The following is a 26,446-nucleotide window of genomic DNA, read 5'->3' as shown; positions in this document are numbered from 1 at the left end:
TGTGTATGAGTTTTTATGAGTGTGTGTGTGTGTTTTGGAGTCAGGATGGGAGAGGAGACGAAGAAAAGAGAAATACTGTGTGTCACTGAGTTTTCACCTAGAAAACCTTTTTAGCCTACAATTGATTCAGTGCCTAGGGAAAAAAAAAAAAAAGGAAACTGGTTGGTATTAGTTACAAGTATGGGGTCTGGCTGTTTATAACATTTAAATCTTGAGGGGGGAATAATAACTTTAAAATGTAACACGAAAAAATATCACTTCTTTCCATTACTTATCATCTTCACAAGGACATGCCAATGCCAGTCCTTAAAAAACCACCACTACCACCAAAACCAAAGATGTCTCAGCAAGAGGAATTGAATACAAAAGGGTGTCAGCTGCCAATTTCTTTTGCTACTGGTTTTAACTGTTTTCAAATTGTTTACCCTTCTAAGAAGTTAGAAGAGCAAACAGTAATTGAAACCATAACACACACAGAATAGGCAGTCCCCAAACAGAAACCCAGTGAATCAACAATATTGGGGGTGGTGGTGGTGTGTGTGTGTGTGTGTGCACGTGTGCGTGTGTGTGTTTTCCTGGGAAAATACTAAGGGCATGTCCCATGCAAGACTTTGTAGGGACTGTAAGGTGGTAGAAAGGACATGTTGGTGACTTAGCAATTTGTAAAACCCTTTTGCTCCCCTTGGGTATTGGGTATGTACTTAATTTAATGGGCCAGCTATGGACAATCACTTTGTGCTTAGCTTCTATTTTTAATAAGAAAGTAAATACGTGGCTATGATAGCAAATACTAAAACCAGCCTATAATAATCAGTATTTTAACATTTCTCAAGCTAGATTTATTGGAATAATTAGATTGGACCATTTTTTTTGGAGAAAGTAAAAGGTGACAAGCTTTTTGGTGGAAAGGCTATCCTTCAAGTCTTGACTGGCCTTAGACCCAAAGAAGAGACCTGTGAAAACACTCAGCACCACAATTAGCTCCCATTTCCATCCCTTTGTGGGCTTGACTGAAGGAGTCTGGTGGGCTTCAACCTAGGATTCCTCTTTTCATCTGCACTTCTAACTTGCTGTCCCTGAAAAAAAGAAGGTCCTGTATTTATTCTGACTCAGAGGGGTGGTTCTAAACATTCAATCATTTATATTTTAAAATGGATGGAAAAATTTCCCCTCACAGTTCTGAATCCCTTTTATCTCGTGTTTTTGTGCATATGATCGACTTTTGTGTGTTAAATAATAAACTGTATATTAGATATTAAAATAGAGTAAAATTTATCTGCAGAATGTGTTCTATTGGTGGGGATTTCTCAGGGTTGGGCTAAAGAGCAAATAGTTTTACATTTAGAATTAGTTTTTCTTAAAATGTAGCTGGTTTTTTAAGTGAAACCGAAGGCTTCCTCCTCACCCCACCCCTTTGTTGAGGCTCAGGTAAAGGAATTTCTGAAATCTCAGGTTTGAAGTTTGTGTTGTCCTTCCCGTGGGGTGACTGATGGGCAGTGTTGCTGGAGGTCTCTGGGGCAGGGGTGGTGGTGGAGGTTGCTGGGCAAGCACACAATTAAACCCAGGACATTAATTTCTACTGTAAAATGGAATTCATTTTATGCTGGAAATGGGTTCACAAAAAATAAAGCAACTTCCCTTCCCAGGAGAATCCCAAAATTATTCACTGAGGATTTGCTCAAAGTTTGATGTCAAAAGGACACATTTATAATTTTGAAACCCATTGTCTTCAAGTCGATTCCGACTCATAGCTACCCTACAGGACAGAGTAGAACAGCCCAATAGTTTCTAAGGAGTGGCTGGTGGATTTGAACTGCCAGCCTTTTGGTTAGCAGATGAGCTCTTAACCACTGTACCACTAGGGGTCCATAGTTGTAAAAGGAGTATAAATAAGGGAAAGCAGAGAAAATGCTAGTTCCTTACATACCTGCATTTCCCCCTCCATGTTCACCATTATAAAAAACTTGAACACGTTTTCTTTTCTTTATAAGCTTTCCTTCTTCAGTTTGTCTCAATAAGGAGACTAGTTTCCAAGATGGGCAGGCATGCTCACGTTAAACCTTGTCTACCTGAGGTTACTGCAGAGGAATGAATTCTACCCCAGCAGGCCCGCAGTGCAGGAACTCTGATCCCATGCTCAGGAACAGAGCCTGCAGAAGTCACTCGGGGGTTCAAAGACCTTTGTCCTGTGTGGTAGGCTGGGTAGAGACATCATGAAGAAATCAGAGGAGCCCTGATGCCGCAGTGGTTAAGCGTTAGGCTGCTAACCAAAAGGTTGGCAGTTTGAATCCACCAGCTGCTCCTTAAAAACCTTCTGGGTTTACTCTGTCCTACAGGGTCACTATGAGTTGGAATCAACTCAGTAGCAACAGGCAAGTCAGAAAGCAAGGAGCTCTGGTGGCACAGTGGTTAAGTGCTTGTCTGCAAACCAAAAAGTGGGCAGTTCAAACCCACCAGCCTCTCCATGGCTTCAGTAAAGATTACAGCTTTGGAAATTCTGTGGGGCAGTTCTACTCTGTCCTATAGGGTCACTATGAGTTGGAATTGACAGTATGGTGAAGCCCCCCCCTTTTTTTTTTTTGCAGGGGATTAAGTCAGAAGGCTTGAACAGGAATAGGGGTGTCCGGGGAAAAAGTGAAGCCATTCATGGGGAGATTATGAATCATCTCCAAATTTTTATTAGCATCCAGACTTTAAACAAAAGTCATATTCCTTTTGCCAAAGCTCTTAAGATAACCAGTGAAGACATGTTTTGCATGTGTGTGTGTATGTGTCTAGCCTGTCACAGTATGACCATTTCTTCATCAGGAAGCAATAATTGATACAGCCATAAAGGCCTTATCTGCCACAATTGTTTTCAAATTCCAGAAAGCCATTTTTACAGATTCCAAGGCCCTCCTGGGTGACCTTGAAACACCCATGCACCATGGCTCTTAAGTGCCTATAGTTACTACCCACGCACTTAAGCAGCTAGGTAATTAGTTGTTACTTTTTTTTTTTCCTTCTAAAAAAACTGCAGTACTCAGGCTGACCTCCAGTTGGAAATGAAGGTCACATAGTAAACTGCTAAGCCTTCTCATCAACAATTCTCCACTGACGACCTACAAGCTACAGAGGAATTCTGCTTCTTTAACTGGCCAAATGTACTCTATTGCCACTAGGTAAAAAGGGATCAAACATTCTATGTTGGACCCCCCGATGGGGGAAAAAAAAGGTGCCGAGGTTAAAAGCTTACAAAGAAATAATATTGTGTAATTTGTAAGATTTGATTTATGTGTGGTTGACTGAGCTGCTAGGATAGGACGGTAAAATGCACCCTTTCCCACCCAACACACATGTATGCACAGAATCGAGACGTTCCAATTTGGAGCCAAAGGGTAGCTGCTTTCACACTCAGCCACAAATGGTATGTTCTCCATACTGGTTGCCTCCCTTACCCACACCGTTGATATTTATGATTTGTGTAGACCTTCCTCCCCTTTAAACTAAAGTGTTTGAGGGCAGGGCTGTCTTATTCATCTTCATATCTGAGTAGTACCTACCTACCTCCAGGGCTCTGACAATAGTTGGTAGTCAATGTGTCTGCCAACTAAATGTGTGATCCTTGCCGCCAGTGACTGACACCAGGGGGCCTCTATTCATCAAGACTAGAGGCTCCAGCAATAATCGTCATCATTACTGACAATACTAAATGTCCTTTATGTGCCAGGCACAGGGAGGGCTACACAAATGTCCAGAACAGTTCCTGTCTTCAAGACGATTATAGCCCAGAAGGGAATCCACCAGATGACACTCAAGCTCTTTGAAGCAGAATATATGAGTACGTGAAAAAAATAGCCAGATACCATAACATTTTATGGTGAACCAATGAAAGGCAGGTGTGTGCAGGCCAGTCAAGTGAAGCCTTTCAGGGCACATGCTGACGCTCAACCCAAAGCAATGCAGTCTAGTTGTTAGACAGAAACACTAGTTTAACTTTGACATGGTTTAGAAAGAGTGTGAGTTCTCTCTTCTGAAATTTGATAATGTGATCAGGCAAAGGGGACTGAGAACGGAAGCGTGTAGCTTGGAAAAGGGGTGAGGCTTCCTGATTTCAAATGAGAACAGACTCCTGCTTCAACAGACTACACATAAGAAAAGAGGCTACCATGAGCAAAAAGATGTATTACGATGGTGAAAAGACACCAGACTAGAAATTAAAATCTGCATGAATGAGGTTTTTCTTGATTGGGTAGTCTCAGTTCACCACTGGTGAACAGAAATTCACATAAAAATGAGCTACAAGGATTGAACAGGCATAGTTCTGCCTAGAATAAATCGAGGTCAGTGTTGAGGTCACTGACGAGGAAGTGTGGAACAGCTTGGACTGAAGCTGCTTGTGTTTGGGGGAAAAAAGACTTGTTTTCATTGCTCTAGTCATGAGCATAAATAGTGACTCTGAAAGCTTGAAAACCCAAAGGCAGCACAAGAGCCTCTGATTACATCACTGCATTTTTTTTCCAGAAGGACAAAGAGGCAAGTTAAGACCAGTGTCGGCTCTGAAACCTTTATACTTTCTCTTCCCTTGTGAATTCAAGCCATGTCTCCTATATTAAAATTTCTTTTGTTGTTAGATTTATAAGCTGTTCATTCCTAACTTCTACCCTGTTTCCCTTGTTTTATGGCCGCCTTAACCGGATAGAAATGCTAACTAAGGCTTACACAGATAGTATGTTGATTGAGCCTCAATGAAGTTTAGAGAAAACAGACAATCAGGATATTTATTGAAGGACCGTAACATAGAAAATCTGAATGATGAGTTAAAGGTATGCCCTTCTCAGGGGGCTAACAGCAATCCAAGAAAAATTGTTAGCGACTTCAGGAAACCCATCTGAACATTTTCAGGGTGTTAGCAGTCAGGTGATAAAAGTCAACATGGGTAAGTTGACCAGTCATTCAGCAAATACTCATGACCGTTTAAACTTACACATATTTTTTCAACTCACTTGATAGTACCAGTGATTATATAGTAACCATTGCCATGGTTAAAATTCAGTTCTTGAAACATGGTCTGGGTTGTTTGCTGCTTCTATTACTGATGTAAACTAGTCAGAAAATTTTAAACCAAAGGATTTCTCTTGTTCTTACCTGAGGTAGGGGTGAAGGAATAGAAAACAGAATTTGAGAATAAAGCAGATATCCATTACTGATTTGGGGAGTACTTTGAAGATTAAGCTACTTTATTAATTTAAGAAGTGTGAGTTAGGGATAACTTGGTCAGCTCCTAAAGTATCTTTAGGTTGAAAATAAATTATTAAAAATTACCAATGTAAAAATGTAATTTATCTTAAACAGTTTAAGTTGTAACTAATGAAGCTATAAGCAGCTAAAACTCAAAATTTAAGAAATCTAGAACAGTGGTATATGTTTATTCATGAGAGGAGGACACAACAGTGAGACAGAAGAGCCATCAGTATTCAGTGTTTTATTTTTGGACTTCACTTCCCTCCTAATTTCAAATAGCTATTTAGAAAGCATTAATTTGGAAATGGGCTGAGGAGAAAAGGAGAGAAAAAAAAAATCTAGTTTAGTGAATGCATGTTTTTCTACATGGATTCTTTTTTTTTTTTTTTAAACTAGTCTCATAGCCTAAGCCATTTCTTCTTTGGTTGTCCTGTTCCTGCAATCTTAATTGATGAAGAGAAAACTGTTCATATTCATGACTTTCTGTGTTTCCAAATGCAAGTCAAAATTTTTTTTTCACATGCTACTGGAGAGATTCTGGTATTTGCAGGAGTGGAGCCTGTGGGTCATGATACCAAGAAAAGCTTCCCAATTGCCATGCTGGTGCAAAAGGGGACAGGCTTAGAATCTCACCTGCATTTCTGAATTAAGTATCCTTTTACAAAAATTGCATTATAAAAAATCAAATGAAGAAAAGTTAAAAAATATATAGTTCCATGAAACCCTACATACCTGCATGCTTGTTTCAACAATAGTTAAAATTTTGTCATATTTACTTCGACATCTTTCTGTCTTCCCGCTCTATGTATTTATGTCTAAAGGCATGTGTTTTTGCTAAACCATTTAAAAGTAAATTGCAGACCTCACGTCACTTCACCTATAAGTGCTTTAGGCGTGCCTCTCCTTATAGGGATATTCCCCTCTATGACCCCCAAACCTAATATTCTACCTAAAATAATTAACAAAAAATCCCTAGTAATATCAAATACACACCCAAATTACCCAGTTATCTCCCAAATGTCTTACGTAGCTATTTTTTTCTTTTGTGACTTACTTTTTTTTTTTTTGCAGTTTTTTTTTTCCTTTTTTTTTGAACTTTAGATGAAGGTTTACAGAACAAACTAGTTTCTCATCAAACAGTACACACATTGTTGTATGGCGTTGGTTAATAAACCCATGACATGTCAGTACTCTCCCTTCTCAACCCTGGGCTCTCTATTACCAGCTGTCCTGTTGCCTCCTATCTTCCAGTCCCTGTTGTGACTTAGTTTTTGAAGAGACCAAGCCAATTATCTTGACTCCGCATAGTGTCATCTAACTTGTTCCTTAATCCCCTGTATTTTCTGTACACTGACAATTAAGGCAAAAAGCTTGATTAGATTCAGGTCAAACTCATTTATGAATATCTCATAAGTGATTTTGCATAATTTATATTGCATTATATCTGGAGGCACATGATAGCAGGGTATTACTGATACTAAATTTTATTACTTGGGTAAGATGGTGACAAGGCAAATCTCTTATTAATAATATTCCTCCTTACAGGAGTCCCTGGGTTAAGCACTTGGCTAGTTTTTTTTTTTTTTTTTTTACTAACTGTAAGGTTGGCAGTATGAATCCACCCAGAGGTGCCTCAGAAAAATGGCCTGGCAATCTTCTCCCAAAAGATTCTGAAATAACAGGCAGTTCTTGGATTAGGAATGAGTTCCGTTCCTAGGTCTGTCTTTAAGTTGAATTTGGAGGTTAAGTTGGAATAGTCAGGTAGGATTCACATCTAATGTCAGTTAGCCACGTTTGTCTTGGTATATAGTATATGGTGTACCTTTCTATACATAAAAAACATTAAAGAAACACTTCCAGATACACTGAAACATCTTTGACATAACTGTAATAATAATATGTTGATGCATGTCGCAAAGTAGCGCCCGTTCGTTATTACGAACCATTGTATGTACCTCAAATTTTTTATAAAACAGGCTTTATGAGGGGTTGGTTCATAGCTGTGGGTTGTGTGTAAGTCAGATGTTTGTAACCCGGAGACTGCTTCTACATGAGGTTGCCACTGAGTCACAATTGACTCAGAATTGACTCAGTGGCAACTGGTTTTTTTTTTTTCTTCCTATCCAAATAAGTAACATGTGGGCTAATACTATAGTTGTAGTTTTTGTTGTTAGTTGTCATAGAGTTGACTCCAACTCACAGCGACCTTATGTAAAATTAGGGATCCCCTCATTTTCCCTGACCATCTACTTCACCAGCCACGATGTCCTTTTTTAGTGATGGGTCTTTCCTGATGATGTGTCCAAAGTAAGCAAGCCAAAGTCTCGCCATCCTCGATTCTAAGGAACATTCAGTTGTATTTCTTCTAGGACCGATTTGGTTGTTCTTCGGGCGGTCCACAGTATTTCCTGCACTCTTTGCCGGCACCACAGTTTGAACGCATCTTCTTTCGTTTTCACTGTCCAGCTTTTGCATGTGTGTGAGGCAATTGAAAAGACCGTGCCTCGGGTTAGGTGCACCTTAGTCATCAAAGTGACATCTTGGCTTTTTAAAACTTTAAAGAGGTCTACCACAGCAGATTTGCCCAATGTAATCTGTCATTTGATTTCTTGACTGCTGCTTCCCTGAACGTTGATTGATGAGTCAAGTAGAATGAGATCATCGACAACTTCAATTTCTTCATTTATCATGTTGTTTATTGGTGCAGTTGTGAGGATTTTTGTTTTCTTCACATTCAGGTGTAATCCATACTGAAGACTATAGTCTTTGATCTCCTTCAATAAGCAGGTTTATTAATAAGTCCTCCTCCAACCGATGCTACGTTCTTCATATAGTCCGACTTTTTGGATTATTTGTTCAGCGTGTAGATCGAATAAGATGAAAAGATACAACCCTGCTGCACACCTTCTCCAATTCTGAACCAAATACTATGGTATTATGGGATGTTCTGTTTTCCTTCAGCCTTTCAGCTAATGATTTCAGTATCCTTGATCCTGTGTGAACCAATTATTTCAATGGGGGCTGCAAAATGGCAATTTTTCTAATTCTGTCACTCTTTCTACATTATTAACTGGTGATTCTTCTGCAAACGACCTACTATCTTAGGCAATACCCCAACATTGATTTAGAATTGAAGTTTGTAAGTCATTCAATGAAACAGCAGTACAACTACCAAATATTTTTCTGCATTTGAATTTTGGATTAGAAGAGTGAACACATTTTTATTACACAGCTCCTTTGAGCTAAGAATTATGCAAAGAGTTGGAGATTCAGGGTGAAAAAAACAGCATGCGCTGTGCCTTTCTCATAAAGCTTTCTCTCATTGCCCTCGAGTCTATTCCAACTCATGGTGACCCCATGTGTTACACAGTAGAACTGCTCCATACAGTTTTCTTGGCTGTAATCTTTATGGAAGCAGATTGCCAGGCCTTCTTTTGTGGTGCTGCTGGATGGGTTTGAACTGCCAACCTTTAGTTGTTGAGCACAAACTGTTGTGCCAAACCCAGGGATCTATGCCTTTTTAATAGAATTTAGAGTCTAGCTATAATATGTACATATTAAAAAAAAAGTTATCATGGATTGAATTGTGACCCCCCAAAATATGCCAACTTGGTTAGACCATGATTCCCAGTATTGTGTGATTTTCCTCCATTTTGTGATTTTCCTATGTGTTATAAATCATAATCTTTGCCTGTAATTAAAGAGGATTAGGGTGGAATGTAACAGCCTTGTGCAGGTCACATCCCTGATCCAATGCAAACGGAGTTTCCCTGGGGTATGGACTGCACCGCCTTTTATCTTACAAGAGATGAAAGGAAAGTGAAGCAAACTGAGAGTAGGGGGCCTCCTACAAGCAAGAAAGCAGCGCTGGGAGCAGAGCACATCCTTTGGACGCAGGGTTCCTGTGTGGAGAGCTCCTAGTCCAGGGTAAGATTGATGAGAAGGACTTTCCTCCAGAGTCAACAAAGAGAGAAAGCCTTCCCCTGGAGCTGACACCCTAAATTTAGACTTCTAGCTTACTAGATTTCGAGAAAATAAATTTCTCTTTGTTAAAGCTATCTACTCATGGTATTTCTGTTATAGCAGCACTAGATAACTAGGACAAAAGTATATATTCCTCAAAGGAAAGAATTACAACAATCTGTCTAAAACTGCAGGCAGCTTTTTATAAAAAGCTTCCTAATGTAGAATTAGAAATCATTTAAGTCATTTAGGGGGGCAATAAAAGTAAAGTAGCATATATAAACAATTTATCTTGAGTACTTTATTCATTACCCTAAAAGCACCTTCATAACTTAAAATCTTATGAGGAAAGCCAATAGGATCAAAAGGTTACCTTCCCTCACCCTACCCCATAATACTACCCACCTATTTGAAAAAATTTTTTTTTACAAGAGTTTGCTTTTTCATTTTTTCTTATTGTACTTTTGATGAAGCTTTACAGAACTAGCTTCTCATTAAACAATTAGTACACATATTGTTTTGTGACATTGGTTACCACCCCAACGGCATGTCAACACTCTCCCCTTCTCAACCTTGGGTTCCCTAATATGAGCTTTCCTGTCCCCTCCTGCCTTCTAGTCCTTGCCCCTGGGCTGGTGTGCCCCTTTGGTCTTGTTTTGTTTTACGGGCCTGTCTAATCTTAGGCTGAAGGGTAAACCTCAGGAGTGACTTCCTTACTGAGCTAAAAGGAAGTCCAGGGGCCCTACTCTCGGGGTTTCTCCAGTCTCTGTCAGACCATAAGTTTGGTCTCTTTTTTGGGTTAGAATTTTGTTCTACATTTTTCTCTAGCTCTGTCCAGGACCCACTACTGTAATCGCTGTCAGAGCAGTCAGTGGTGGTAGCCGGGTACCATCTAGTTGTTCTGGATTCAGTCTGGTGGAGACCGTGGTAGTTGTGGTCCATTAGTCCTTTGGATTTATCTTTCCCTTGTGTCTTTGGTTTTCTTCACTCCACCTTGCTCCAGACATAAGGCCAGTGGAGTATCTTAAATGGCCGCTCAGAAGGTTTTAAGACCTAAGATGCTACTCACCAAAGTAGAATGTACATTTTCTTTATCAACTATGTTATGCCAATTGAGCTAGATATTCTCTGAGACCATGGTCCCCACAGCCCTCAACCCAGTAATTTGGTCCCTCAGGCAGTTTGGAAGTATCTGTGGAGCTTCCACAACCTTGCCGTGGACAAGTTGTGCTGGCTTCCCCAGTATTGTATACTGTCTTACCCTTCATCAAGGTTACCAGTTACCTATAGTCTATTTAGTGTTTCTCCTGCCCCACCTGCCCCCTCCCTCATAGCCATCAATGACTATTTTTTGTGTGTAAACCTTTTCAGGAGTTTTTATAGTACTGGTCTCATACAATATTTGTCCTTTTGTGATTGACTTATTTCAGTCAGCATAATGCCCTCCAGGTTCATCCATGTTGTGAGATGCTTCACAGATTCATCATTCTTCTTTATTGTTGCATACTACTTACTCCACTGTGTGTATGTACCATAGTTTGTCCATTTTTCTGTTGATGGGCATCTAGGTAGTTTCCATCTTTTTGCTATTGTGAACAATGCTGCAATGAACATGGGTGTGCATATGGTTACTGGTGTGATGGCTCTTATTACTCTAGGATATATTCCTAGGAGAAGGATTGCTGGATCATATGGTATTTCTATTTCTAGCTTTCTAAAGAACTGCCATATCATTTTCCAAAAAACAGATGTACCATTTTGTATTCCTACCAGTAGTGCATAAGAGTTCCAATCTCCCTGCAGCCCCTCCAACATGTTATTTTCTGTTTCTTTGATTCATGCCAGTAATGCCAGGGTGAGATGGCATCTCACTGTGGTTTTGATTTGCATTTCTCTCACAAGCATTTCCTAATGTGTCCGTTAGCCACTTGAATGTCTTCTTTTGTGAAGTGTCTGTTCATTTCCTTTGCCCATTTTTTAATTGGATTATTTGTCTTTTTGTTGTAGAGGTGTTGGATTTTTCTGTAGATTTTAGAGATTAGGCCTTTGTGAGATTTGTCATAGCCAAAAAATTTTTTCCCAGTCTGCAGTTTCTCTTTTTGGCAAAGTCTTTTGATGAGCATGAGTGTTTAATTTTTAGAAGATCTGTTATCTAGCTTATCTTCTGGAGTTTGTGTGTTGTTAGTTATGGATTGTGTTCTGCCAATGCTTGTGTATCAGCGCCTCTAGTGTTGATTCTATTTTTTCTTCTATAGTCTTTATAGTTTTGGGTTTTTATCTCAGTCTTTGATCCACTTTGAATTAGTTTTTGTGTATGGTGTGAGGTATGGGGTCGTTTCATTTTTTTTGCAGATGGACAGCCAGTTTTGCTAGCACCATTTGTTAAAAACACTGTCTTTTCCGCATTTGATGGACTTTCGGCATTTCTTGAAAATCAGCTGACCGAAGATGGATGGCCAACGTATCTGTCGTCGTACCAGGACCAGGCTGTTTTGACTACCGTAGCTACACAGTAGGCTCTGAGGTCAGGTAGTGTGAGTCCTCCTACTTTATTCTTCTTCCGTGGTGTTTTACTTCTCCAGGGCCTCTTCCTTTCCCATATAAATTTAATGATTAGTTTTTCCATCTCATTAAAGAATGCTGTTGGTATTTGGATCAGGATTGCACTGTTTTTGTAGATTGCTTAGTGTGATGGTTAAGATTATGTGTCAACTTGGTTGGGCCATGATTCTCAGTGTTTTGGCAGTTGTATAATGTGATTACTTTTCTGTTGAAATTTGATATGTGATCGCCCCCATGGTGGAATCTGCTGAGTGGTACCGGTGGGGGTGGGGCCTGTGGTGGCTCACTGCCCCCTCAGCCTTCATCTCTCCACGTTCCACTGCCTACTTCCTTCCTGCTCACCTTGCAAAGGCGGTTGGCTTGTTCTGTATTCAGCAGCTATCTGTTGTCTGACCTCTGGTTCTTGGGACTTGAGCTAGCAGCTTACCTGTCCATCTTGGGATTCGCTGATCTTCATGGCCTGCACGCAAGAATCTTGCTCCCCGACCTGCCTATCTTCAGTTTGCCAGCCCCTGCAGCTAAGTGACTCAGGAGATACCTTGCGGCCTTGCCTACCGACCTTGGGGAATCCTCAACTGGCACAACCTGTGAGCAGGATCCCTGCTCCCCAACCTGCTCATCTTGGGTTCACCAGCTTCTGTGTTTCTGTGAATTGGGACTCTACTCTGATCCAAGGACTTGGGACATTCCAACCCCTACAGTCTTGTGAGCTGTTTCCTTAATGTAAATCTCTCTCTATATATTTATACATATTACTGGTTTTGCTTCTCTAGAGAACTCAGCCTAAGAAACAGGGTAGAACTGACATTTTCACAATGTTGAGTCTACCTATTCATGACCATGGTATGTATTTCCATTCATGGAGATCTCTTTTGGTTTCCTGTAGTTTTTGTAGTTTTCTTTGTATAGATCTTTTACATCCCTAGATTTATTCCTAAGTATTTTATTTTTTTAGAGGCTATTATAAATGGTATTGTTTTCCTGATTTCCTTTTCATCATTCTCTTTATCGGTGTATAGAATCCAACCGATTTTTGTGTGTTTATCTTGTATTCTGCTACTTTGCTGAATCTATTAGTTCTAGTACTTTTCTCCCAGAGTCTTTTGGGTTTTCTATGTATAGTATTTTATCATCCACAAATAGGGTAGTTTTATTTCTTCATTACCAATTTGGATGGTCTTTATTTTTTTGTTTTGCCTTATTGCTGTAGCTACGACTTCCAGCACAATGTTAAATAGGAGTGGTGATAAAGGGCAACCTTGTCTTGTTCTGTTCTCAAGGGGAATGTCTTCGGCCTCTCTCCATTAAGAATGATGTTAGCTGCCGGTTTTGTATAGATGCCCTTTATTATATTGAGGAATTTCCCTTTACACCTATTTTATTGAGAGTTTGCTTCTTTTTTAAAATAAAACTTTAATAATCAAAGTTCCAAGATATAATGAAGACTTTTATGACTCACATTTTTCTTCCTTATGTGTCTCCATGCTAGCTGGTATACAGTTTACCCCTAAATATTTATATAAACAGTACACCTGTACCAAGAGCAACGTAATTTGAAAGTCTAAGTCATGGAAAGGACTTTTGCCTAAGGTCAACAAAATGGTATCTTTTCCTCTTTCATCCTCCTCATGAAGCAACAATTCACAATCAACAACAGTTGAAGAAAGCCAGAACTTCTGCATCGAACTCTTTGATGGGGGATGCTTTTGGCAAAGCCTAGCTTAGGCTCAAACAAAACAAAATGCAGTTTTTTTTTTTTGTTTTTTTTTTTTTTTGTGGAAGTTTCATTTGTGAAAGTGTCATTGAGAGCCACTGGTCTGGCACGATGTGAATTAAATGCCCAGAAATAAAGTTAAGGTTCTTGTTATTGTTGTGTGCTGTTGAGTTGATTCCGACTCACAGCAACCCTATACAACAGAGTAGAACTGCTCCGTAGGGTCTCCAAGGCCATAATCTTTATGGAAGCAGAATGCAACATCTTTCTTCCTCAGAGCAGCTAGTGGGTTTGAATCACCAACCTTTCAGTTAGCTGCTAAGCACTCAACCACTGTGCTACCAGGGCTCCTTATTGTGTCTAATTTCCTTTTCTCATGTGGACAGTTGCCTCTTTCCCTATCGGAGTTAACACCAGAATAATAGTGTTTATTTAATATACAGAAACTACTAAGAATCAACCTTTATTTCACAAAAACAAAGCTGAACTTCATAGTTACCTGTACATTAAGAGTGCCACTTGGCAATTTGTTGTAAAGGTCCATTTATGCCAGGAAACCTGTTGAGCAGGAAAACTTTGAGTGGGAACACCCAACAGAACTTAATGAAAGTCCTCAAAAGAGGAAAGTGGTTTGCATTGTCATTCTATTTTAATAGGTCTTGCTATATTTTAAAATTAGTAAAGGAACTTGTGCTCTTGGAAAAGCTTTGCACTAATGCAAAATGTAACTGGCCTTTTGAACAGCCTATTCCCAACTGGATAATAATGTTGGCCAATATAAAATTCTGTAATCTTATGGGGGGAATTAGGTTTTTTAAATGCCAAAATATGGTTAGAATTGAATGATAAAGGATCTCAGGTGGTCTCAACTCTCCCAGGCAACTGGATCAAGAAAGGGGTGATAAAAGATATTTAGGAATATGATCACAAAGCACAGGCATTCTAAAGAATACTTACAAAAAAAAAAAAACTAGCACAAATTATATACAAATGTACCATGAACTACCAACTTAGATAATTTGCTTTTATTTTCCACACGTAAGGGCAGTAGTGGTTCAGTGGCAGAATTTTCATCTTCCAATGCATCTCATGCACAGCAACCTCCTGTAACTCAGTGGAGGCCTGCATGTTGCTGTGATGCTGAACAGGTTTCAGTGGCACTTCCAGACCAAGAAAGACTAGTAGGAAAGGCCTGGTGATCTACTTCAGAAAAACCAGGCAGTGTTTCATTTCATTTTGTATGGGGCCAGCTTTACAGCAGCTAACAATGTGGTCACTTCCAGTGAAGGTTAACATAACAGAGATAGAGCACATTCTGAAGTGGATACATTATTCTCCAAATTAACAGTCCCATGAATACAAAAAAAAATGTCTTCAAATTTTTGGATACACATAATTTTACTTTATATAGCATTTTTCAGAGTCAGGTGAAGTCTTTCGGAGAATACTTAGAAGTTAAAGATCAATGGCTAACAGAATTCAACAGCATATCAAAAAAATAATACATCACGGATCAAGTGGAAATCATTCCAGGGATGCAAGGATGGTTCTACATTACAAAGTCAATGTAATTCACCATATAAATAAAACAAAGGAAAAGAATCACATGATCATCTCCATGGATGCGGAAAAAGGATTTGATAAAATCCAACACGTTTCCCTGATAAAAACTCTCAGCTAAATAGGAATTGAAGGGAAATTCCTCAAGATAATTAAGGGCATATATGCAAAACCAAAAGCCAAAGTTATTCTCCAATGGAAAAAGACTGACACAATTTTTCTTGAGAACAGGAATGCAACAAGGATGCCCTTTACCATCACTCATACACAATATTGTGCAGGGAGGTGAAGCCAAGGTGGCGGAATAGACAGATGCTCCTGGTCAGCCCTCTTTACAACAAAGACCCAAGGTCCATCTGCAGAACCCACCCACCTCCAGGGAATAGGGACACACTTTCCTCACAGACACTCGGGGGATGGTTGTCAGCCCCAGCCTTGTTCAGAGTGTGACTCCCTGCTGCAACCAGATACCAGTACCTACACCAATCACCCCTGCCCCTCTAAGACTGTAGAACAGAACCTGTACCACACACTTGATGACCAACTATGTTGACACCTGAGCTGAATCCATACAAAAAAATGAATGGACTACTAGGCTCATATACCTGGTAACAGCTCTGGCCATCTGGTGGCAGGACGTTAGAGCTTCAAAGGGAAAAAAAATTAAGCTAGTGCACTCAAGCAACCCATTTGTGCGTAACAAAACAAAAAAAGCAAGAAGCTAGGATATAGCAAGCAAACATAAAATAAACTAATACAATATCTTATAGATGGCATGGAGACAACAGCCAATATCAAATCACATAAAGAAGCAGATGATGATCGCTTCAACAAGCTCTCAAAATAAAGAATCAAGGGATCTTCTAGATGAAGGTGCATTCCTAGGATTACTGGACACACAATACAAAAGATTAATATACAGAACTCTTCAAGACATCATGAAGAAGATCAGGCAATATGCAGAACAAGCCAAGGAACACACAGATAAAGGAGTTGAAGCAATTGAAAAGGTTATTCAAGAACATAATGAAAAATTAGATAAGCTGCAAGAATCCACAGAGAGACAGCAATCAGAAATTCAGAAGATTAAAAATAAAATTACAGAATGAGACAACTCAATAGAAAGTCAGAGGAGCAGAACTGAGCACGTGGAAGGCAGAATTGATAGGATTGAAGATAAAGCACTTGACACCAATATATTTGAAGAAAGATCAGATAAATGAATTAAAATAATGAAGAAACCTTAATCATGTGGGACTCTATCAAGAGAAACAACCTACAAATGGTTGGAGTACCAGAACAGGGAGGGATAACAGAAACTACAGAGAGAATTGTTGAAGATTTGTTGGCACAAAACTTCCCTGATATGATGAAAGATGAGAAGATATCTCTACAAGATGCTCATCGAGCTCCATGTAAGGTACATCTTAAAAGAAACCACCAAGACATATTATAATCAAATCTTGCCAAAACCAAAGATAGAGACTTTTAAGAGCAGCTAGGGATAAACGAAAAGTCACCTACAGAGAACAGTCAATAAGAATAAGCTCAGACTATTTGGCAGAAACCATGCAGGCAAGAAGGCAATGGGATGACTTACATAAAGCATTGAAGGAAAAAAACCGCCAGCCAAGAATCATATATCCAGCAAAACTGTCTCTCACATATGAAAGTGAAATTAGGACATTTCCAGATAAACAGAAGTTTAGAGAATTCATAAAAACCAAACAAAAACTACAAGAAATACTAAAGGGAGTTCGCTGGTTAGAAAATCAATAATATCAGATATCAACACAGGACTAGAACAGTGGACAGAGCAATCAGATATCAACCAAAAGAGGGAAATCACAAAATAAATCAAGATAAAAAACGCTCAAAACAGGGAAACAGTGATGTGATTATGTAAAAGAAGACAACACTAAAACAATAAAGAGGAATTAAAAAATGTAGTTATAGATCTTTCATATGGAGAGGATGATAAGGCGATACAAAGAAATAAGTTAGGTTTAAACTCAGAAAAATAGGAGTAAATATTAAGGTAACCACAAAGGAGACTAACAATCCAAATCATCAAAGTAAAATACAAGAGGCAGGGCCAACATGGTGGAATAGACAGACACTTCCAGCGAGCCCTTTTCCAACAAAGACCTGAAAAAACAAGTGAAACGAGTATATTTATGACAAGCTAGGAGCCCTGAACATCAAAGGCAAACTTAGAAAATGAACTGAGGGGCAGGGGGAGGAAGAGACGGTTCGGAAGTGGAGAGGAGTTACTGGACCTGAATTGCTGGGAGCCCTCAGGCACCATTCCCGGGAGCGGCTGCGACAGGCTAATACTAGGATTTGGCCGCAGTTTCCTCAGGGAGAAGCAGCCAGCCACACAGCCTATTCACACCTCTGGAACTAGACGACAGCACTCTTGGCAAAAGCTAAGTACTTGGGTATATTTTACCACATCCTCAAGCCGGCTTCAGTGGCTGTTGACTTCACTGGGCCTAAGATAGGCCCTGTTGAGCATATACAGCCATCCTTCAGGCACTGGAGAAGGAATAAATTCACAGCTGGGGAAGAAGATAATTTGCCAGCTCTATTAACCGGGGGAGCTCTGGACAGAAGCGGCTCCTGTCCAGGCATAAATGGTTCATGGACTTTGAGTACCTTTCCCCTCTGCATGGACCTGTGTGGGCCTATTTCAGGAGATTGGCCCTTGCTGGCAGACTACAACTGTTTCAGCTGTGCAGTGGAGAGGTGGGTGTTTGATGTTTGATGCTGCTTTGCCTCTTAAACAGGGGCCTAAGGACTGATAGCTCTACTCAGGCCACCCAGCCACCCGCAACAGGGGTCCAAGGATAACTGGTACCTCCCAGTCCTTACAGCCATAAACACTGGATGACAATGGTCCATCTGCAGAACCCACCCACCGGCACGCTCTAGGGAACAGGGACAAGCTTTCCTCAGAGACGTGTGGGGTGATTCTCTGCCCACTGCCTTGTTCAGAGCATGACCACCTGCCACAACCAGATACTGGTATCTACACCAATTACCCTGCCCCTCTAAGACTGTAGGACAGAGCCTGTACCGCACACTTGATGATCAGCTAACTGGACACCAAGGTGAATTCATACAAGAAAAGTGAATGGACTCCTAGACTGATACACCTGATAACAGCTCTAGCCATCTGGGGACAGGACACCAGAGCTCCAAAGGTGAAAAAAATCAAGCTAGCTCACTCAAGCAACCCATTTGTGCATATCAAAACAAAGCAAAGCAAGAAGCTACGATACAGTAAGCAAACATAAACTAATACAATAACTTATAGATGGCTCGGAGACAATAGTCAGTATCAAGTCACATAAAGAAACAGACCATGATTGCCACAACAAGCTCTCAAAACAAAGAATCAAGGGATCTTCTAGATCAAAGTGCCTTCCTGGAATTACTGAAGGCAGAATACAAAAGATTAATATACAGAGCCCTTTAAGAGAACAGGAAGGAAATTAGGCAATACGAAGAACAAGCCAGGGAACACATAGATAAAGGATTTGAAGAAATTAAAAAGGTTACTCAGGAATATGATGAAAAATTTAATAAGCTGGAAAAATCTATAGACAGACAGCAATCAAATTCAGAAGATTAACAATAAAATTACAGAATTAGACAACTCAATAGAATGTCAGAGGAGCAGAACTGACCAAGTGGAAGGCAAAATTTGCAAACTTGAAGATAAAGCACTTGGCACCAAAATATTTGAAGAAAAATCAGATAAAAGAATTTAAAATAATGAAGAAACCTTATGAAACATGTGGGACTCTATCAAGAGAAATAACCTGCGAGTGATTGGAGTACCTGAACAGGGAGGGATAACAGAAAATATACAGAGGATTGTTGAAAATTTGATGGCAGAAAACTTCCTTGATATCGTGAAAGATGAGAAGATATCTATCCAAGATGCTCATCAAACCCCACATAAGGTGGATTTTAAAGAAAGTCACCAAGACATATTATAATCAAACTTGCCAAAACCAAAGATAAAGTGACAATTTTAAGCACAGCGAGAGATAAACGAAAAGTCACTTACAAAGGACAGTCAATAAGAATAAGCTCGGAGTACTCGACAGAAACCATGCAGGCAAGAAGGCGATGGGATGACATATATAAAAACTTGAGAGAAAAAAATTGCCAGCCAAGAATCATATATCCAGCAAAACTGTCTCTCAAATATGAAGGTGAAATTAGGACATTTCCAGATAAACAGAAGTTTACAGAATTCGTAAAAACCAACCAAAACTACAAGAAATACTAAGGGATTTCTTTCGTTAGAAAATCAGTAATATCAGGTATCAATGCAAGACTGGGACACTGGGCAGAGCAATCAGATGTCAACCCAGACAGGGAAATACCAAAAAAAATAAAATTAAATTAAAAAATTCTCAAAATAGGAAACAGCGATGTTATTATGTAAAAGAAGACAACATTAAAACAATAAAGAGGGACTAAGAAATGTAGTCACAGATCTTTCATATGGAGAGGAAGACAAGGTGATACAAAGAAATAAAAGTTAGGCTTAAATTTAGACAAATAAGGGTAAATAATAAGGTAACCACAAAGGAGACTAACTATCCTACTCATCAAAATAAAATACAAGAAAAAAATACAGACTCAGCAGAAACAAAGTCAACAACAACAAATATGAGGAAAGGACAATATATAATCCACTCAGCACAAAAAATTAAGTGGGAAAAAGAAACTGTCAACAACACACAAAAAAAGACATCAAAATGATAGCACTAAATTCATACCTATCCATAATTACACTGAATGTAAATGGACTAAATGCAACAATAAAGAGACACAGAGTGGCAGAATGGATTAAAAAACAAGATCTGTCCATATGCTGCCTACAAGAGACACATCTTAGACTTAGAGACACAAACTAAAACTCAAAGGATGGAAAAAAATATAGCAAGCAAAGAATAATCAAAAAAGAGCAGGAGTGGCAATATTAATTTCTGACGAAATAGACTTTAAAGTTAAATCCATCATAAAGGATAAGGAAGGACACTATATAATATTAAAGGGACAATATACCAGGAGGATATAACCATATTAAATATTTATGCACCCAATGACAGGGCTGCAAGATACATAAAACAAACTCTATCAGCATTGAAAAGTGAGATAGACAGCTCCACGATAATAGTAGGAGACTTCAACACACCACTTTCGGTGAAGGACAGGACGTCCAGAAAGAAGCTCAGTAAAGACATGGAAGATCTAAATGCCACAACTGACCATCTTGACCTCACAGACATATACAGAACACTCCACCCAACAGCAGCCAAGTATACTTTCTTTTCTGGTACACACGGAATATTCTCTAGAATAGAACACATATTAGGTCATAAAGCAAGCCTTAGCAGAATCCAAAACATTGAAATACTACAAAGCATCTTCTCTGACCATAAGGCCATAAAAGTAGAAATCAATAACAGAAAAATCAGGGAAAAGAAATCAAACACTTGGAAACTGAACAATACCCTGCTCAAAAAAGACTGGATTATAGAAGACATTAAGGATGGAATAAAGAGATTCACAGAATTCAATGAGAATGAAAACACTTCCTATCAGAACCTTTGGGACACAATGAAAGCAGTACTCAGAGGTCAATTTATATCAATAAATGCACACATACAAAAAGAGAAAGGTCCAAAATCAAGGAATTATCCCTACAACTTGAAAAAACAGAAAGAGCAACAAAAGAAACCCAAAGGCACCAGAAGAAAACAAATAATAAAAATTAGAGCTGAACTAAATGAAATAGAAAACAGAAAAACAATTGAGTTAACATGACCAAAAGCTAGTTCTTTAAAAAAAATCAACAAAATTCATAAACCATTGGCCAAACTGACAAAAGAAAAACAGGAGAGGAAGCAGATAACCCAAATAAGAAATGAGATGGGCGATATTACAACAGACCCAACTGAAATGGAAAGAATCATATCAGATTATTATGAAAAATTGTACTCTAACAAATTTGAAAACCTAGAAGAAAGGGATGAATTTCTAGAAACACACTACCCACCTAAACTAACACAAGCAGAGGTAGAACAACTAAATAGACCCATAACAAAAGAAGAGATTGAAAAGGTAATCAAAAAACTCCCAACAAAAAAAAGTCCTGGTCCGGATGGCTTCAGTGCAGAGTTCTACCAAACGTTCAGAGGAGAGTTAAGACCACTACCACTAAAGGTATTTCAGAGCATAGAAAAGGACAGAATGCTACCAAACGCATTCTGTGAAGCCAGCATATCCCTGATACCAAAAACCAGGTAAAGACACCACAAGAAAAGAAGGTTATAGACTTATATTTCTCATGAATATAGATGCAAAAATCCTCAACAAAATTCTAGCCAAAAGAATTCAACAACATATCAAAAAAATAATCCACCATGACCAAGTGGGATTCATACTAGGTATGCAGGGATGATTCAACATTAGAAAAACAATTAATATAATCTATCATACAAATAAAACAAAAGAACATGATTTTATCAATTGATGCAGAGAAGGCATTTGATAAAGTTCAACACTCATTTATGATAAAAACTCTCAGCAAAATAGGAATAGAAGGAAAATTCCTCAACATAATAAATGGCATTTATACAAAGCCAACAGCCAACATCATCCTAAATGGAGACAGCCTGAAAGCATTCCCCTTGAGACTGGGAACCAGACAAGGATGACCTGTATCACTGCTCTTATTCAACATTGTGCTGGAGGTCCCAGCCACAGCACTTCTGCTAGATAAAGAAATAAAGGGCATCCAGATTGGCAAGGAGGAAGTTTTGCAGATGACACGATCTTATACGCAAAAAACTCTAAAGAATCCTAAAGAAAATTACTGAAACTAACAGAAGATTTCCGCAGGTAATCAGGATACAATATAAACATACAAAAATCAATTGGATTCCTCCACACCAACAAAAAGAACATCGAAGAGGAAATCACCAAATCAATACCATTTACTGTAGCCCCCAAGAAGATAAAATACTTAGGAATAAATCTAACCAGAGATGTAAAAGACTTATACAAAGAAAACTACAAAACACTTCTACATGAAACCAAAAGAGACCTACATAAGTGGAAAAACATACCTTGCTCATGGGTAGGAAGGCTTAATATCATAAGAATGTCTATCCTACCAAAAGCGATCTATAGGTTTAATGCAATTCCGATCCAAATTCCAAAGACATTTTTTAATGAGATGGAGAAACAAATCACCACCTTCATACGGAAGGGAAAGAGGCCCTGGATAAGTAAAGCATTACTGAAAAAGAACAAAGTGGGAGGCCTCTACCTGATTTTAGAACCTAATATACCACCACAGTAGTCAAAACAGCATGGCACTGTACAACAGATACACAGACCAATGGAACAGAATTGAGAATCCAGACATAAATCCATCCACTTATAAGCAGTTGATATTTGACAAAGCCCCCAAAACAGTGAAATGGGGAAAAGACAGTCTTTTTAACAAATGGTGCTGGCATAACTGGATATCCATCTGCAAAGAAATGAAACAAGACCCATACCTCACATCATGCACAAAAACGAACTCAAAATGGATCAAAGACCTAAATATAAAATCTAAGACAATAAAGATCTTGGAAGAAAAAATAGGGACAACGCTAGGAGTCCTAATACACGGCATAAACAGTACACAAAACAGTACTAACAATGCAGAAGAAAAAGTAGATAACTGGGAGTTCCTAAAAATCAAACAAACACCAATGCTCATCCAAAGACTTCACCAATACAGTAAAAAGATTACCTACAGACGAGGGAAAAGTTTTTAGCTATGATATTTCCGATCAGCGCCTGATCTCTAAAATCTACATGATAATGGAAAAATTCAACTACAAAAAGACAAATAACCCAATAAAAAAATTGGCAAAAGATATGAACAGACACTTCACTGAAGAAGACATTCAGGTAGCTAACAGATATATGTGGAAATTCTCAGGATCATTAGCCATTAGAAAAATACAAATCAAAACTACAATGAGATTCCATCTTACTCCAACAAGGCTGGCATCAATCCAAAAAACACAAAATAATAAATGTTGGAGAGGTTGTGGAGAGACTGGAACACTTATACACTGCTGGTGGGAATGTAAAATGGTACAACCACTTTGAACATCGATTGGGCGCTTCCTTAAAAAGCTAGAAATACAACTACCATCTGATTCAGCAATCCCACTCCTTGGAACATACGCTAGGGAAATAAGAGACTTCAAATGAACAGATACGTGCACACCCATCTTCACTGCAGCACTGTTTACAATAGCAAAAAGACGGAAGCAACCAAGGTGCCCATCAAGGGATGAATGGAATTCACACAATGGAATACTAGGCATCGATAAACAATGGTAAATCCATGAAACACTGCATAACATGAAGGAATCTGGAAGGCATTATGCTGAGTGAAATTAGTCAGTTGTAAAAGGACAAATATTGTATGAGACCACTATTACAAGAACTCGAGAAATAGTTTAAACAGAGAAGAAAATATTCTTTGATGGTTACAAGAGTGGGGTTGAGGGAGGGAGAGGGGTTTTCGCTAATTAGATAGTAGATAAGAACTATTTTAGGTGAAGCGAAAGACAACACACAATACAGTGGAGGTCAGCACAACTGGACTAAAGCAAAAGCAAAGCAGTTTCTTGAATAAACTGCTTTGAAAGCCAGAGTAGCAGGGGTGGGGGTTTGGGGACCATAGTTTCACGGGACATCTAGGTCAAGTGGCATAATAAAATCTATTAAGAAAACATTCTGCATCCCACTTTGGAGAGTGGTGCCTGGGGTGTTAAAACTAGCAAGCAGCCATCTAAGATGCACCAATTAGTCTCAAGCCACCTGGAGCAAAGGAGAATGAAGACACAAGGTAATTATGAGTCCAAGAGACAGAAAGGGCCACATAAACCACAGAGTACATCAGCCTGAGACCAGAAGAACTAGAAGGTGCCTGGCTACAACCGATGACTGCCCTTAGAGGGAACACAACAGGGAACCCCTGAAGGAGCAGAAGAGTAGCACATGCAGACCCCAAATTCTTACAAAAAGACCAGACTTAATGGTCTGACAGACTAGACTTATACAAAGAAAGGCCTTCTGTTAGCCCAAGACAGGAACCATTCCCAAAGCTAACTCTTCAGACAGGGATTGGACTAGACTATGGGGTAGAAAACGATACTGGTGAGGAGTGAACTTCTTGGATTAAGTAGATACATGAAACTGTGGGCTACTCCTGTCTGGAGAAGAGATGAGAGGGCAGAGGGGGTCAGAAGCTGGACAAATGGACGTGAAAATAGAGAACAGAAGGAAGGAGTGTGCTGTGTCTTTAGAGGGAGAGCAACTAGGAGTATGTAGGAAAGTGAGTATAAGTTTTTGTATGAGAGACTGACTTGGTTTGTAAAGTTTCACTTAAAGCACAATAAAAATTAAACAAAAAAAAAGCCTTTAGTAAAAAAGTAAGAGAACGTACAGACTCAGAAAAATCTTTGGCAAGGACATATCTGACAAGGGTCTAATCTCTAAAATATATAGAAAACTTTAGTAACTCAACAACAAAAAACAAACAATCCTACGAAAAAATGGGCAAAGGACACGAACAGGCATTTTACCAAATAGGACATTCAGGTGGCCAACAAATATATGAAAAAATGCTCATGATCATTAGGCATTAAAGAGATGCAAATCAAAACTACAGTGAGATACCATCTCACCCCTGCAAAAACAGTAATGATAAAAGCAACAAATAAAAAACCCAGAAAACAACAAATGCTGGCAAGGTTGTAGGGAGGTTGGAACTCTTACACACTGCTGATGGGTTTTAAAATGGTATGAAACAGTATGGTGGTTCCTCACAAAGCCAGAAATAGAAGCACCTTATGATCCAGCAACCCCACTCCTAGGTATAAACCCAAGAGATATAACATCAGTGACATGAATAAATATGCACACCTATGCTCACTGCAACATTATTCACAACAGCAAAAATCTGGAAAAAACCTAAGTGTCTATCAACGGACGAATGGATAAACAAACTGTGGTACATACATAAATGGAATACTATGCAACTATAAAAAATAATGAGTCCGTGAAACATAACATGGATGAATCGGTAGGACATTATGCTGAGTGAGATAAGTCAATTACAAAAGGACAAATATTGTATGGTCCCACTATTATAAAAAGTCAAGAATAGATACACACACGTAAAGTAATGTTCTTTGATACTTACCAGGGATGGGAGGGGAAATCACTTTCTAGACAGACACTTGTTTTTTTGGTGATAGGAAAGGCAATGCTAAATATGGGTGAAGTCTTCACAACTTGACTAAGGTAAATGAAGACATTAAGAAGTACACAAGATAAAGGGACAATTTCTATAAATGCTATAACATACAATTTTGCAACAACAGTAATAACAATTAAAAATGTGTGTGGTTACATAGGTAGATATAATGCGTATGTATATAGGAAGGCATATGCAAGTAAATGCCCACGGATGTATAGGTGTAACTATAGGCATGTGTATATACATGTTTGTGTGTGCTACATCTATATCCATATACATAATAAAGCATATAGGGTGAACAGTTACAGAGACTTCCTAGACATATCCAAACAACTCACGGGATTGGTTTACTGGGTTAAAAATGCTTAGGACCACAGTGTCATGGAATAACTTAGTCAACTGGCATAACATAGTTCATAAAGATAATGTTCTACATCCTAGTTTGGTGAGTAGCATCTGGGGTCTTAAAGGCTTGCGAGTGGCCATTTAAGATACAACTATTGGTTGCTATTCATCTGGAGCAAAAGAGAATGAAGGGAACCAAAGAATCAAAAAAGAAACTAGGCCACAGGACTAAGAGCCCACATGAACCACAGAAGGACGAAATGGTGCTCGGCTGCGACTACCAACCATTCTGACCTGGACAGAATGGGAGCAAAATGTAGAACAACATTCAAATTCCTAATTCAAATTCCCAGACCTACTGGACTGATAGAGCCTAGAGGAACTCCTGAGACTATTACTATAAGATACCGTTTGAACTTGGAACTGAAGCTATTTCTGGAGGTCACCTTTCAGCCAAAAAACAGATTGGCTTATAAAACCCGTGAGGAATGTGCTCCCTTAAACAATCAACTATGGGAGATCAAACAGTCAACATCTACCCAAAAGCAAAGATGGGACGCCAAGGGGGAAAAGGGAGTCTATATCAATGGAAACAGAATGGAAATAATGAAAATGTTTTATACTGTGAAAATTGTAACCAATGTCATGAAAAAATATGTATAAAAATTGTTAAGTGAGAATCTAATTTGCTGTTAACTTTCACCTAAAACAGAAAAAAT

This window comes from Loxodonta africana, chromosome 13, assembly GCF_030014295.1.
Source record: "Loxodonta africana isolate mLoxAfr1 chromosome 13, mLoxAfr1.hap2, whole genome shotgun sequence".
Taxonomy (NCBI): domain Eukaryota; kingdom Metazoa; phylum Chordata; class Mammalia; order Proboscidea; family Elephantidae; genus Loxodonta; species Loxodonta africana.
Note: the sequence above shows the minus strand (reverse complement) of the source record.